This window comes from Phaenicophaeus curvirostris, chromosome 9 (genome assembly GCF_032191515.1).
Source record: "Phaenicophaeus curvirostris isolate KB17595 chromosome 9, BPBGC_Pcur_1.0, whole genome shotgun sequence".
Taxonomy (NCBI): Eukaryota; Metazoa; Chordata; class Aves; order Cuculiformes; family Cuculidae; genus Phaenicophaeus; species Phaenicophaeus curvirostris.
The window spans coordinates 18,528,859-18,540,900 of record NC_091400.1 but is presented as its reverse complement, the minus strand read 5'-3'; the positions used below and the strand labels follow the sequence as shown (position 1 = coordinate 18,540,900).

At 45.9% G+C, this 12,042-nt stretch overlaps 1 protein-coding gene across 1 annotated transcript in view; it reads left to right on the top strand.

Moving 5' to 3' along the window:
• Positions 1–12,042, top strand: part of LOC138724321 (broad substrate specificity ATP-binding cassette transporter ABCG2-like) — a 434,882-nt gene that overhangs the window by 336,617 nt on the left and 86,223 nt on the right. The gene's annotated exons all lie outside the window — the stretch shown is intronic.

The following is a 12,042-nucleotide window of genomic DNA, read 5'->3' as shown; positions in this document are numbered from 1 at the left end:
TCTGCCTGAGCAAGCAGGTGACAGCAGGATGTCAGCTGCTGATTGCAAATGTTTGCTGACCACAGCTCATCAGGGGTGCCTGAACACAGAACACTCTCAAAGCCAGGACCTCAGCAGTGATGCAATGGCAAGGAGGGAGGAAAAACACTGGAAAAACTCTGCTACAAGTCTTAATAAACCATAATGTAGCTAATATCAATGTGCTGGAACTGAAAGAGTTAGTGGAGACAACAGGAAACATGCTCACCAAGCAGAAAGCTTTGCTTGAATGGCATTTCAGCTAGGCATGCGTAAGCACTGTCCTCATGCACTCACAGAGGTCAGGTGTGCATGTGAAATATCAGTGATCAAGGCTGGAACACCACCAGAAAATCTGGAAGGAGGTTTGACCTGTCAAAGCCTTTGTTTGTTTAGTTTATGTGAGCAAATGGGTTTGAATGAATCACCCAGTCTTAAGAGACTACATTTGATTCTCAGCTTTGCTGTGAATGCTTTGGCCTGCCTCATGCAAGGCAACTCTATGCCTACATCTATATATGGGGGGTTTGCCTCTTGGGTTATAAACTCTCACTACGGTGTGTGATCTGGTTCAAGTCTGTCAGCACCTACATGGAAGGACTGCTTCACGGACGATGAGGCTGATGGTAGTTATTAAAAATAAAGGTCCAGTTATAGTATGACTGTTCTTCTTGTAGGTCTCTAAGCATCTGTTGCTAGCTGTGGTTAGTCAGGGGTTATTTTTGGTCTGGCTCAATAAAACTAGTTTTGCTGCAATAGTTATTCAAGCAGCCTCATATTCTTTTCATAGATGGAGAAATCTGTCAGTTCCTTAAATGGAGATACAGACTTGACAGCCCTGGAGAGATGGGGTTGCAGATTACCTGGAGGTAGTCGGAGGGGTAGACTTACAACATAAAATGTTGTGGGTCTCATTTTTTTGGTGGTGTGACTTGTAACACATGTTGTTTTCCTGCATTGGTAGTGCTGAGTTTGCATAGTTTCTCTGGACATCAGTGACAGCCATGAGGCATCACCTATGGAGATGCTTTAGGAAAACAGCAGAGTCAAGCAACAATCCATTTCTGTAGAGTGACTAAGTTGCAGAGTTGTGTCTGCCAGTTTCTGGTCCCCAGCTATGCACTGAAGCTTGCAGAGAAGATAATGTATGGGTGATGGAGCAAACAGCAGTTAGCTGGCTCTTTTATGGGACCTTCTCCCTTTGAACAGATCTTGCCCTTACAAATGTGAATGTTGTTCCTGTCAAGTCCCTCTGCGGGGCTGAATTTGACTGAATTGCCAGTAGCACATTTGAGGAGGAAGAACATATTCCCCAAAGCCACCAATTCTCTCTGTCAGGCAATGGCAAGGATTTTAGTAGAATTTCAACAAACCATTTCCTGGCTGGTGGCTTGTTTGGTCAATGAAGCTATCCTGTGCTAACACTGTCTGTTCTAGCCGGGTCTGTAGGTTCCACCACAAAGAGGTATGAGTGCCACACTGTCTTTAGCATGTTTCTCCCAAACAGGTGGTGTAAATTCTTTTTTTTGTTGATAGGGAATAATTTTAGGGGAAAACACAGATTACAAATGCTATTTCTTAAAATATCTGTTATTCATTAGCTGCTGTTGTTAATAGAATCAAAGTGTTACTAGTAATAGCAGGTAACTATTCACATAATACACTCATTCGTGTTCACTTATTAGCTGGAACAACCATTGGAAGGCCAACTCCTACGTGCATACTCAAAAGTAGAAGGTCATCCTGACACATCACTAGCTTCTAGATAGGTCTCTAGAAATTATCTTGTGAGGGCACTTTGTATCACCAGCTGTATATATAACTCTATTCTTCATCTGCATATAGCAGCCACTGCCCTCCTGGGTGTGATCTAAGTTATACAACTTTTTGTAGATGCTAATGTGTGATGGCAGCCTTGTAAAGCATTAGACTATGGTCGTTCAAGTTTATCAGCTCTTGCAAATTCATCAGGATTACTTGTCTCCAAAGCTTATAAGTCCTTGAAAAACTTCCACATAATATTTTCTTAGAATATATCTTTATTGTCTTTGGCCTGTGGTGTTTTCTGGTAACAGTTTCTCCATCTGAATCTATAGAAACATATAGAACTTAAACGTGCAGACTTGTACTAAGGGGCCTTTTATGTTACCATGAGGTGTGTGAAGATACATGTCCTTGACAGAGTACCTGATATTGTGGCATAAGCTCAGCTCAAATTCATAGGGAATAAGCTGGATGGACTAGTACTTGGTCATGTTGACATCATCATCTTTTATATGGATGGAGTTGATATTTATCTATTCCATCTGATCTAAGAGCCTACATGTGACACAAAGAAAGGCTCTCTGCCATAGCTTTCTTTTGTGTTTTGCAGACTCTTTGGAGTCCTCTCCTCCTTTGCTGTTCCCTGGATCTCACCATCCATGGAAATGTAATTCCCTTCCCATTTAAAAGCATCTGCTTGGGCTTGTTACCAAGTATATGACCAGGTTTCTTACCCAGCTTATTACAGAGCTGTCATTTGAGAAATCAGGCATGTGCAGCCCTTATTGATGTACAGTGTTCTGCGTGGACTTTGCTGGGTGTCTGCTGTGCCAAGTACCTTCTCTCTTTTATATTTGTTTATGTCACTGGGATAGGCACCCTACCAGCCATGGCAACCGTGTCATTTGTTCCCTCTTCTGTCCTTAACTGGAATTAGGTCCCACTCCCATTTCTCTGCGGGCCCAGTCAAACAGCTTTTCAGCAGTCTGGTTATTTCTCAGCCTCTGCTGCCAGTTTCTCAGAGATGGTATTCTAGTAATCACTGTCTTGCAGTAAGAATGTCTTTGTATCAATGTCTCCATCTGCCCCAACAGAAAGAGCTGCCTAGTCCTGTCCTCTCAGCCATGGAAAAACTATTTCCAAATACAGGAGGAAGGAGGCACTTTTTCAAGTTATAAATCTGAGCTGTTACTGCGAGGCACCTTATCTATGCCAGCTAATCTAGAGTGTCTCAGTATTTTTCAGTGAGGATGGAAGCGGAGGGATTATCTCTAAGGGAGTGGATTATCTTTAAGCTAAATCACTTTCTAAGTGAGTAGTGCTCTCTTTTACTGCTGCACTGGGACCCCTCATGACCAGAAAGGGATTCTTTTCTCCCCAGTAGCCTTTTGCAGAAAGGAAGGGAATGAGTTTAACAGGCTAATGTGCTCTGAATCAAGGTTTGCATGAAAGTTGCAATGCCTGATCCCAGCCATACTTTATATATTTTTACTGTTTGATATGCTTTGAACAATCTTATGCATTTAAGCACAGCAGTGAAGAGCAAGCACATTTGTAAGTGTGTGTATGGTACTACTGTTTGTGCTAGAGATGATGCCATGAGGCCATGAAAGCTATCTACCCTACTGCTTGAAAGCAAAGAAACTCAGAGGCCATTAGCACTGACACTATACACTGTGGTCAGGCAAACATTTGTGTTAGAACATCTGTATGTGCCAGCCATATAGAAGGGAGGTGCAACTAAAGGGCAAAGAGATTGTCCTTAGCATACACTGAGCCTAGGGTTTGCCTGTGTCCCAGCTCAGTGACTGTGCTGCTTGGTGACAGAGCAGAGCTGGAAACAGAAGGATTTCTCTGGCCAATGGAAATCAGTTACAGCACAGCATGATACTTGGGCTGAACAAAAGTAACTCAGCGTGGCAGGGAAAATTCAGCTGAGCTGGTTACTAACAAAGATGTATCAGGCAATTAGTGATCCCTGCAGTATGTCCTGTACCTGCTCAGGTAGTAGAAGGAGCTGACAGAAAACATGCTGCTGCTAAGGAATGAAATCTGTCCAGTTTCCATGGCAGAAGCACTTATTATCAGTCTGTGCTGTTCTGTTAGCTCAAGACATCCAGATGAGGATGCAGCATAGAATGAACCAGATATTTGGGGAGCTGTACTTCAACCCATCAATCATTCAAAAGCATTAGATATTTAAATATGCAGTTTTAATCTCTTGAGAGAAAAACCTGTGCATGCACCTCCTGGGAGAGGGTGCTTTAGTTTCAGTGCTTCAATGTCTCTCATTGCACAGGAGTTTGGTTCTGGCAAGGGTTTCTGCAGCAGAAAAGGATGGGATACTATTCTGCCCTGGTTTTCCTCAAAGGCTGAGGGATTGCCCAGGGACCTTTGGCCTTGTGAACCTCACAGAAGCAGGAATGGCTGAACTTTAAGCTCTAGAATAAATAAGACAGAAGGTTTCTACCATGACCATTTAGGTTATAACATCCCTAACCACACTCTGGCTTCCCTGTGCTAGTTGTGGAATGTTAAGTTTCCCCTCCATAAATCACAGCAGGAAATCTGTGAAGGAGAAAAGCAGCATCTGCACCAGTTCCTGGAGGGCTAGACCTGCCCAGTGTCATATAAGAAGCCAATAGCTGAGTAGGAACCAAACACATGCATTAGTAGTGACCTGGACTCCAGGCTGGCCCAGCCCAAGGGGCTGGATAAAACTGCATCATCCTTCTGACCAGATAAATTCCACTGAGGGGACCTCTTGCCAGTAGAAAATGTGGTCATCATAACAGAAATCATAATAGAAACACTGCCTGAAAAAAAGAAAATGTTCTAGCCATTATGAAATGTTCTGGTTTTGTTGTTTTCAAAATGAAATGCTGCTAGCTTTTGCTTGGGAAAGACTTTTCAGCTGTATTTGTGTGCAAAGATGTTGACTATGTATATTATCATGGAAGGAATCAAATGGACATTAGGAAAAAATTTTTCACAGAAAGGGTCATTGGGCACTGGAACAGGCTACCCAGGGAGGTGGTTGAGTCACCTTCCCTGGAGGTGTTTAAGGCACAGGTGGACAAGGTGCTAAGGGGCATGGTTTAGTGTTTAATAGGAATGGTTGGGCTCGATGATCTGGTGGGTCTTTTCCAACCTGGTTATTCTATGATTCTATGAAAAAAGAAAAAAGGAAAACATTGTTGAGGCTGAAAGAGAAAACTGCCTCAGGAACAATCAACCAGACAAGGCAGCTGGGAGATCACAGCTTTTTGTTTGTCTTCTGATAAATCTGAAATTACTGGGAAATTTTCCCTTCAGATTTTTACCATTCTGAATCCAAATGAAAGCTAGCAGTGTTATAGGTAATGTCCGTGAAACAAAAAGTTCAATTTTTGATGCTTCTCTAATGCAACCCCTTATGCTATGCCTGGACATGACTCAGCTTAATCTGAATTGGAGAGACTGGAGACAAAGAAAAATCTCATAAACACAGAAAATAAATCCCACTCAGATATTAAAACATTGTTAGTAGTGGTTCTAAAGAGACTTGATATTGCCTGAAAACTCCCATGTGTCTGCAGCATCTTCCACAACATCAATTCCAGCATGTTATGTGGTCATTAGTCCAAAGAACATACTCATTCATTTATGAGTTTGAGATGGGCTTGTTAGTCAGGAGTGGCAAATTGAGTTACGAGCTTCATTCTCGAAGATTCAATCTTCACTGTGTGCCATTAGACAGCTTGATAATTTGATGGCTGGACTTCTCAGAAGCTTGGAGTATTAAAAAAGAAGTCTGAGAAAAGTGAACTGGAAGATCTGGAAGAAATAACATGGAGGAATAGGCCTCCAAAGCCGGGTGGGATCCTGAAACTGTGATTCCAGCCCTCTCTGTTCCCCTGGTGCAACAGGGCCCATCATAGAATCATAGAATAACCAGATTAGAAGAGACCCACCGGATCATCCAGTCCAACCATTCCTATCAAACACTAAACCATTCCCCTTAGCACCTCGTCCACCCATGCCTTAAACACCTCCTGGGAAGGTGACTCAACCACCTCCCTGGGCAGCCTGTTCCAGTGCCCAATGACTCTTTCTGTGAAGAATTTTTTCCTAATGTCCAGCCTAAATCTCCCCTGGCCATCCCTGGGATCTCCCCTGGGATCTTGAGGTCATTGCCCCTTGTCCTGTCCCCTGTCACTTGGGAGAAGTGGCCAGCACCCTCCTCTCTACAACCTCCTTTCAGGTAGTTATAGAGAGCAATGAGGTCTCCCCTCAGCCTCCTCTTCTCCAGGCTAAACAACCCCAGCTCTCTCAGCTGCTCCTCGTAAGACTTGTTCTCCAGCCCCTTTACCAGCTTCATTGCTCTTCTCTGGACTCGCTCCAGAGCCTCAACATCCTTCTCGTGGTGAGGGGCCCAGAACCGAACACAGGATTTGAGGAGCGGTCTCACCAGTGCGGAGTACAGAGGGAGAATAACCTCCCTGGACCTGCTGGTCACACCGTTTCTGATACAAGCCAAGATGCCATTGGCCTTCTTGGCCACCTGGGCACACTGCTGGCTCATATTCAGTTGGCTGTCAACCAACACCCCCAGGTCCCTCTCCTCCAGGCAGCTTTCTAGACAGACTTCTCCTAGTCTGTAGCACTGCATAGGGTTGTTGTGCCCCAAGTGCAGGACCCGGCATTTGGCCTTGTTAAACCTCATGCCATTGGTCTCAGCCCAGCGGTCCAGCCTGTTCAGATCCCTTTGCAGAGCCTCCCTACCCTCCAGCAGATCCACACTTCCTCCCAGCTTAGTGTCGTCCGCAAACTTGCTAAGGGTGCACTCGATGCCTTCATCCAGGTCATTGATGAAGACATTGAACAGGGCTGGACCCAGCACTGAGCCCTGGGGAACCCCACTTGTCACTGGCCTCCAGCTGGATTTCACACCATTTCCCACCACTCTCTGGGCCCGGCCATCCAACCAGTTTTCCACCCAGGAGAGTGTGCGCCTGTCCAGGCCAGAGGCTGACAGTTTCTCAAGCAGAGTGCTGTGAGAAACTGTGTCAAAGGCTTTACTGAAGAATATAGAGCAGAATAAGTACTGGTAACTATTTCTCATCCCACTGTACCTGTCTGACAATGGTGTGAAGCCTTCCAGAGAAAGACTTCGTACCAATGGTCCATCCTGCCCCATGTTCTGTTTTCCATTAGTGGCAACTGGAGAGGCTGTTTAGGGAGAGCCTGCAAGCCTGGGGGCTGCTTGAGGTCTACTCCACTCAGATCTGTGTCCACAAACCTTTTATGTTTGTGTGTTAGAGGGCACATCTCTGCTTTTACCATCTGGTTAAAGACCTTGTTTGCTGTGAGTCTCTCTAAACCCTCTGTGAACCTGTTGATGCTGTCTGTCACTATGACATCCTATGGCAATAATTCTGCCTCCTGTGTAAAAGAAAAAAGGTACTACTATCTGTGAGGCACATTTAAAATTTTCCAGTTTCAAGCTTCCAATAATTCTTGGGGCATTTTGAACCTCTTTAGCTTTGAACAAGGAAACGAAGTCACACACCAAAACCTCCAAGATGCCATGGAAAACATGTTTCTCACTCTGAGCACTTGGAGCCTGCACTTTGTGGGTCGCTGCTGCAGAGCTGAGGACTCCTCTCATCAAAATACAGGTGTGGAACTCACTGCACCAAACTCATCATATAAAAGACAGGCATCCAATAACTAATTCAAGTATCCATATATAGAAGTTACAGATGTACCTCCAGCAGATGATTCACCCTTTTCTAAAACAGGTATCTCAGATTGCTGCTGTGAGTCACTGTGGGAACCGCCTCCCTGTCTCTCTTGACTCCAGAGGATGCTTATTTAATCAGAGTGGATTTCATACTCAAGTTTAAAATTGCTGAAGTTAGTTCAAACCTGGCCCCACCATCTTTGCCCTGTGAAAAAAATATATCTGAATTCCAAGTCATGTAAAAAAATTTTGGCTGAAGGGGGATAGTGGGCAGGTGAGTGCAGGGTAGACTGATGCTCTGTCACCTGCTTGAGGTGGGAAAAGACCCTGATCTCAGTCATAGCTGTGACACAGCCCTGTCTTTCAGGGCTTTTAAATTAATTACCTCGGTTTTCTAATGATGCACTTCCCACTGGTCACCCAAGAACAATGTATCTAAGCATAGTTTCTTTGGGATTCAGGGCCAGGCCAAATCTATTTTAGGCGATAAAAATGGCAATTAAATGCATGACATTTGGATCCCTAGTGTTTAATTAGCTAAAAAAAAAAGCAAAGAAGACCAGTATTATGATTGTGTAAGTCTCTTATTTCTGAATGTTAAACATCACATGGCAGGTGTTACTAGAACAGGGTGACTAGCGTAGAAACCATTAATTTTATATATCTGTGTAAATGTAACAATGTGAAACCTCTCTGTAGATGAAGGGACAAGTATTTGCTATCATTTCATCAAAATGACAATTGTGCTTAGTCAGCTTATAAAGTGAATGAAGGTCACGGGAATTTTGAAAAGAGATAGGCGTTTCTTCTATTTGAGTGCTAAAGGCCAGGGTTTTGTAAAAAGCTATTTTAGGAGAACTGAAAAAAAGTAAAGTAAGCAGATGTGTTTATTACGAAGCCAAATTGGTATCTAGCAGATGTCATCACTACTGTCTCCATTATGAAATGCTATTTGTTCTGCAAAGTTCTGTATCTTTCCATGGAGTTTAATAAGAAATAAAATGCATAGTTTTACAGGTTGCTTTTTTAGTTCAGAATTCCAAGTAAGCAAGGATTTGATTATTTTCATGTAATGACAGCTTTCAATATACAGATGCAAAATTACCAGATTGTAACATGATTAACATTTTTGTGTATAAAAACAGTTTTTCAGCCTCTCTCCCAAATCCAAGTATCTGGCTTTATGATTGATAGTTGTGTGTGTTTGTATGTATACATATTTGAGTGTGATTATGTGTGTTCACATTGAAACAAAGAAACTTACACTTAATACTTTAACTATTAAGGCAGGTACACTTTATACAGTGCTGGAGAAGACCCAGGATTTGTCCTCAGAGGGCTTCTCCCCAAAAGTGATTTCAGAAAACTTTATATACACAGAGGTGTTTTCATATCCATATTTTTTTTTCACAAAGTGACAAGCACACCTTATTCCCGGAACCTCATTGCATATCCAGGGGGGTGAAATCAATCCCACCCAGAGTTGTTAAGATGTGGCCATATCCAAGAGTTAAGGTGTAGCCATATCTCAAGGACTCTGGGTGACAAGAAGATACGGGTCGTTACGGTTAGATCTTAGTTGTTAATCTTCTTTTAACACATTGCAGTTGACATCCCATCTCACCCTTTACAAATCACCATTTCAATGTGATTACTAAATCAGAATTTTTTGTCTCCTGGATTTTTTACGCTGTCTTTTAAAGCTAAAACCAGAGGTCATTTTTGAATGAAAAGATAAGGTGCTTATTATTTCCCATGACCCCAGCACTTGATGCTTCATGAGAAAGCGCTAACATGGGCAGCAGCAGGAGGTGACTGTGCTGAAGGAGAGGGGTGATGCTAACAAGGGGCTGCAGGAGAGTAGGCAGAGGGCTACTCCATTGGGAGGGACAGTTGCCTGCTGCCTGCAGGCATCCAACTGCATCATCTGCACTTTCAGTGCAGGATGGGGGATGATGTGATGGAGACCAGCCCTGTGGAGAAGGACTTGGGGGTGCTGATTGATGAGAAGTTCGACATGAGCTGACATGAGCCGGCAACGTGCGCTTGCAGCCCAGAGAAGGTCAATAGTATCCTGGGCTGCATCAAAAGGAGCGTGGCCAGCAGGTAGAGTGAGCTGATTCTGCCCCTCTGTTCCTCTCTTGTGAGACATCATCTGGAGTCCTGTGTCCAGTTCTGGAATCCTCAACATGAGAAGGATATGGAGCTGTTGGAATGGGTCCAGATGAGGGCTACAAAGGTGATCAGAGGGCTGGAGCACCTCCCATGCAAGGACACGCTGAGAGAGTTGGGGTTGCTCAGCCTGGAGAAAGCTCCAAGGAGACCTTATAGCGACCTTCCAGTACTTGAAGGGGCTACAAGAAAGCTGGGGAGAGACTGTTGAACAAAGGTTTGTAGTGATAGGAGTAGGGGAAATTGCCTTAAACTGGAGAGGGGCAGATTTAGACTAGGCATAAGGAGGAATTTCTTCTCAATATAGGCGGTGAGGCACTGGCACAGGCTGCCCAGGGAAGCTGTGGATACCCCATCCCTAAAGGTGTTCAAGACCAGGTTGGACAGGGCCTTGTGCAGCCTGGTCTGGCGGGAGGTGGGTGCTTGGACCGGGACGATCTTTACGGTCTCTTCCAGCCCACAGCACCCTCCGCCGCTCCCCCTCCCCGGGGCGGCGGCTCCGCTCGGAGCGCGGCGGGCGGGGCTGCTCGGCGCCGATTGGCCCTGCCCGGGTCAGGAGCTGTAGGCTGTTGCGAGCAGGCGGCCGTGGCATGACCGGCAGTAACCCCGGGGACGCTCAGCCTGCCTCCTGGGTTGTTGTGTGGTTGGTTTTTTTTTCTTCCCCCTCTTTTATTTTTGTGCAACGTCAGCGGGTTGCGGCGGGGCCCCCGCTCTCCCCGCAGCGTTTGTGCCGCGGGCTCCGTGCGAGGCCGTCTCCTCCACGTGCTCTCCTGGGACTCGGTTCGCTTCCCACACCCCGTGCGTGGCTCCCCGCTGCTCCCCAGGAGGTGCCCGGTCCCTCTCGGGTGGGCAGTGGCGGCTACTGGCTCATGATGGGAGCCCGCGGGTCAGCGCAGAGCTGGCATCCAGTGGGACCACTGCCCTCCACCGTCCCGCCCGCAGAGTCCTGGGCTGGGAATGCTGAACTCATAGAATCATAGAAAGGTTTGGGTTGGAAAGGACCTTAAAGATCATCCAGTTCCAACCCCGCTGCTGTGGGCAGGGACACCTCCCACCAGACCAGGCTGCCCAAGGCACCATCCAACCTGGCCTTGAACACCTCCAGGGATGGGGCAGCCACAACTTCTCTGGGCGGCCTGTTCCAGCATCTCATCACTCTCATCCTGCAGAATTTCTTCTCAATGGCTGGTCTAAATCTTCCCTTTTCCAATTTAAGCTCATTTCCTCTTGTCCTATCTCTCCCAGTCCCTCCCCAGCTTTCCTATAGCCCCTTCAGGTACATAGAGCGGAACAGAAGGGAACAATCACTTCCCCCCAGCATGCCTGCCACGCTTTGGATGATACTGAGGGGAGCCCAGTCCCTGTGAGGCCCCTTGTCTGCCTCCCCAACAGCCGGGTGCAGGACGCCTGCAAACACAGGCAGAGGAGCCATCTCACAAGCACTTTCCCCACTTCTCCACCTCCTCACTCCTTGTGCTGCTGTCACTACATCCAGGCTCTGTGTAGGTGGTTGTACCTGCAGCCTGGTTGTACCTACCCCCACAAACCCACACCTGCATCTCCTGCGTGTTGTGTCCAGGGTGACAAGATGCAGCAAAACTCTCCACCTGGCTGCTGCCAGCCTGCAGTGCCAGCCCATAGCCCTCCCTGAGTTCCCTTGGCTGGGTCTGAACAAGAAGGCACTTGTTTGCTTGTCCTTTCCTGCCTAGCAGAGCTGGTTGGCGTGTTAACTCTTCCCTCTCCTTCCCTAGCATGAGAGATCTTTGAAGAAGTGAAGTTGGGGTACATAGAAATTGCAACCCTAATTCACGGATTATGTAGGACAATAGGAGCAATAATTGTGTATGAAACAATTCCAGGCAATAAGCTCAAAATGCTGAGCTGGCGCTGCTGGAGGGCTTGATAGTACACAAAGACATATTTTGGGCAGGGGATTTAATAACAGCCTTTAACAAAGAGGGAGAGGCCAAGATCTGTGTTCCCCTCTCATAAAATCCAGACAGAGGGATCATTAACTTTATTTTTAGCCTTGGCTGAATAATCAGGAGGTTTGAAGAGTTGCTTTCTTTGTTTCACTTGTTTTAGGAGGGGCTGTTCTGGCATAGCTGGGATCAAAAGCACACTGGATTATCAGAAATGGCACCTCACTATCGCTTCCAGGGACATACTTCTGTGACCAGAACATTTCTACAGCTAAGGGCAGCCACACATCACATTGCCTGGGGTGGTCACACACCTCTAGGTGGGAAAATAGGGCTTCTGGAAGAATGCGGACTTTCCTCTCAAATAACCCTCTTCACCCTTTCTCCCTCCTGCACAATCCCTTGCACCATGTTTTGCAGTGCTTTGGCTCTGGCCTTCCC